This window comes from Cebus imitator, unplaced genomic scaffold (assembly GCF_001604975.1).
Source record: "Cebus imitator isolate Cc_AM_T3 unplaced genomic scaffold, Cebus_imitator-1.0 Scaffold334, whole genome shotgun sequence".
NCBI lineage: Eukaryota > Metazoa > Chordata > Mammalia > Primates > Cebidae > Cebus > Cebus imitator.
The window spans coordinates 47,771-51,857 of NW_016107649.1; the positions used below are offsets into that span (position 1 = coordinate 47,771).

General features: G+C 40.2%; 1 long non-coding RNA gene across 1 annotated transcript in view; it reads right to left on the bottom strand.

The window, feature by feature from the left end:
* The window catches only part of LOC119467810, an 8,876-nt gene extending 5,785 nt beyond the window's left edge, over positions 1-3,091 (bottom strand). The window contains exon 1 of the long non-coding RNA XR_005196430.1: positions 2,603-3,091. This is a non-coding gene — a long non-coding RNA (uncharacterized LOC119467810). The remainder of the gene's footprint in view (positions 1-2,602) is intronic.
* Positions 3,092-4,087: the final 996 nt, after the last annotated feature.

Sequence of the window (4,087 nt, forward strand, 5' to 3'; positions counted from 1 at the left end):
ATAGTCAAATAAGAAAAAAAAAAACTAAGAAAACTGAAGAAAGCTTATAAACTATATGAGACAGCATCAAAACAGCAAATATTTGAGTCATAGGAGTTCAAGAAGAAAGAGAAAAAGTGATAGAATATCCCAAATCTAGAGAAGATATAAATATCAACATATAGGAAGGGCAAAAATCTCCCATCAGATTTAATCCAAACAAGAATAGACGAAGGTATATTATAACCAAACTGTCAGAAATCAAACACAAAGATCCTGAAACCAACAAATAAATAAATAAATAAATCACATATAACAGAGTTCAAATAAGCCTAGCAGCAGTTTTCTCAGTAGTCATCTTACAGACCAGGAGAGAATGGAATGATATAGTCAAAGTGATGAAAAGGAAGGGCAAAAAATGTTCACCAAGAATACTGCACAAGATTGTAAAGTTTAGCTCCAGATTCACTATAAGAACAAACCAGCAATCCTGAAAGGACCCATACACCCTCTGAAGAAAGCAGACTGCTCTTGCAGGACCCAGGAGACACTGCAAATACTCTGGGAGGTGGAAAGACTCGGGCAAGTTTTCAAGCCCGCCTTCCACCTAACAACAGATTCAGGGATGTCGTGGGTGGCATGGTGGGAATGAGACCAGCCCTTCCGTTTGCTTGGGAGCTGAGTGACTGCCACTTTTCCTCACTTCCCTGATAACATTCATGATTCAGCAGAGGCAGCCATAATCCTCCTAGGTACCCAACTCCAGTGTCCTGGGAATCTCACCCCATCCCGACAGTAGCCACAGCAAGATCCACCCAAGGAAAGTCTGAACTCAGACACACCTGGTCCCATCCCCACCTCATAGTACTTCCCTACCCAACCTGGTAGCCTAAGACAAAGGACATATAATCCTGGGAGTTCTAGGGCTCCACCCACTGAAGGTCCCTCTCCACACTACTACAGCTGATGCTTTCTAGAAAGCACCACCTCCTTGCAGGAGGCACATAAATAGAGCTTTAAACCACCAAAGCTAAGAACTCTGAGTCCGTTGCACCCTCCACCACCTTCACCAGAACAGGCATTGGTATCCATGGCTGAGAGACCCACAGACGGTTCACATCACAAGACTCTGTACAGAAACCCTCAGCACCAGCCAGGAACTGGGTAGACGTGCTGGGTGGCTAGACCAAGAGAGAAAACAATCATGCAGTTCAGCTCACAGGAAACCACAACCACAGGAAAAGGGGGTGAGTACTACATCAAGGAAACCCCCTGCAGGACAAAAAAATCTGAACAGCAGACTTCAACCCTAGGCCTTCCCTCTGACAGAGCCTATTCAAATGGGAAAGAACCAGAAAACCAACCCTGGTAGTATGACAAAACAGGGCTTGTCAACACCCCCCAAAAATCAAACTAGTTCAGCAGCAATGGATCCAAACCAAGAAGAAATCCTTGACTTACCCGAAAAACAATTCAGGAGGTTAGTTTTTTTTTTTTTTTTTGAGACAGAGTCTCATTCTGTCGCCAGGTGCCAGGCTGGAAAGCAGTGGTGCAAGCTTGGCTCACTGCAACCTCCGCCTCCCAGGTTCAAGCAATGCTCTTGCTTCAGCCCCCCAAGTAGCTGGGACTACAGGCACGCGCCACCATGCCCAGCTATTTTTTTTTTTTAGTAGAGACGCGGTTTCACCATGTTGGCCAGGATGGTCTTGATCTCTTGACCTCGTGATCCACCTGCCTCGGCCTCCCAAAGTGCTGGGATTACAGGCATAAGCCACTGTGCCTGGCCCAGGAGGTTAGTTATTAAGCTAATCAGGGAGGGACTGGAGAAAGGCAAAGCCCAATGCAAAGAAATCCAAAAAATGATACAAGAAGTGAAGGGATAAATATTCTACAAAATAGATAGCATAAAGAAAAAACAATCAAAAATTCAGGAAACTTTGGACACGCTTCTAGAAATGCGAAACACACTGTAAAGTCTCAGCAACAGAATGGAACAAGGAGAAGAAAGAAATTCAGAGCTTGAAGACAAGGTCTTTGAACTAACCCTATCCAACAAAGAAAAAGGAAAAATAAGAAAATATGAACAAACTCTCCAAGAAGTTTGGAATTATGTTAAATGACCAAACCTAAGAATAATCAGTGTTCCTGCGGAAGAAGACAATTCTAAAAGCTTCAAAAACGTATTTGGAGGGAATAATCGAGGAAAACTTCCCCAGCATTGCTAGAGACCTAGACATGAAAATACAAGCAGCACAAAGAACACCTAGGATATTCATTGCAAAAAGATCATCACCTGGGCACGCAGTCATCAGGTCATCGAAAGTTAAGATGAAGGAAAGAATCATAAGGGCTGTGAGACAGAAGCACCAAGTAACCCAGAAAGGAAAAACTATCAGATTAACAGCAGATTTCTCAGCAGAAACCCTACAAGCTAGAAGGGATTGGGATCCTCTCTTCAACCTCCTCAAACAAAACAATCTTCAGCCAAGAATTTTGTATTCAGCAAAACTAAGCATCATACATGAAGGAAAGATACAGTCATTTTCAGACAAATGCTGACAGAATTCGTCATTACCAAGCCACCACTAAAAGAACTGCTAAAATGAGCTCTAAATCTTGAAACAAATCCTGGAAACACATCAAAACAGAATCTCTTTAAAGCATAAAGCACACAGGACCTATAAAACAAAAATACAAGTTAAAAAACAAAAACAAAAAACAAAGTATGCAGGTAATAAAGAGCATGATGAATGCAAGGGTGCCTCACATTTCAATACTAACATTGAATGTTAATGGCCTAAATGCTCCATTTAAAAGATACAGAATTGCAGAACTCACCAACTAATTATCTGCTGCCTTCAGGAGACTCACCTAACACATAAGGACTCACATAAACTTAAAGTAAAGGGGTGATAAAAGGCATTTCATGCAAATGGACACCAAAAGCTAGCAAGGGTAGCTCATATCAGCCAAAACAAACTTTAATGCAACAGCAGTTTAAAAAGACAAAGAGGAATAAGGATAAAAGGCCTTGTCCAACAGGAAAATATCAAAATCCTAAACATATATGCATCCAACACTGGAGCTCCCAAATTTATAAAACAATTACTAATAGACCTAAGAAATGAGATAGCAACACAATAATAGTGGGGGCCTTCAATATTCCACTGACAGCACAAGAAAGATCAACAAGACAGAAAGTCAACAAACAAACAATCAATTTAAACTATACCTTGAAGCAAATGGACTGAGCAGATACATACAGAACATTTCATCCAACAACCACAGAACAGACATTCTGTTCAACAGCCATGGAACTTTCTCCAAGGTAGACCGTATGATAGGCCATAAAACGAGCCTCAGTAAATTTAAGAAGACTGAAATTATATCAAGCATGCTCTCAGGCCATAGTGGAATGAAACTGGAAATCAACTCCAAAAGGAACCCTCAAAACCATGCAAATACATGGAAATTAAATAACTTGCTCTCGAATGAGCATTAGGTCAAAAATGAAATCAAGATGGAAATTTAAAAATTCTTCTAACTGAATGACAGTAATGACACAACCTATCAAAACCTCCAGGACACAGCAAAGGCAGTGCTAAGAGGAAGGTTTATAGCCATAAATGCCTATAGCAAAAAGTCTGAAAAAGCACAAAGAGACCACCTAAGGTCACACCTCAGGGAACTAGAGAAACAAGAACAAACCAAAACCAAACCCAGCAGAAGAAAAAAAATAACCAAGATCAGAGCAGAACTAAACAAAATTGAAACAATAAAAAAGCAGTACAAAAATAAATGAAACAAAAAGCTGGTTCTTTTTTAAAAAGATATTTAAGATTGACAGGTCATTAGCAAGATTAGCCAAGAAGAGAGAAAATCGAAATAACGTCACTGAGACATGAAACACTACTGAAATACAAAAGATCATTCAAGACCACTATGAACAACACTTTTACACACATAAACCAGAAAACCTAGAAGAAATGGATAAATTCCTGGAAAATACAACCCTCCTAGCTTAAATAAGGAAAAATTAGATACGTTGAACAGACCGGCAAAATGCAGCAAGGTTGAAATGCTAATTAGAAATTACCAAAAAAGAAAA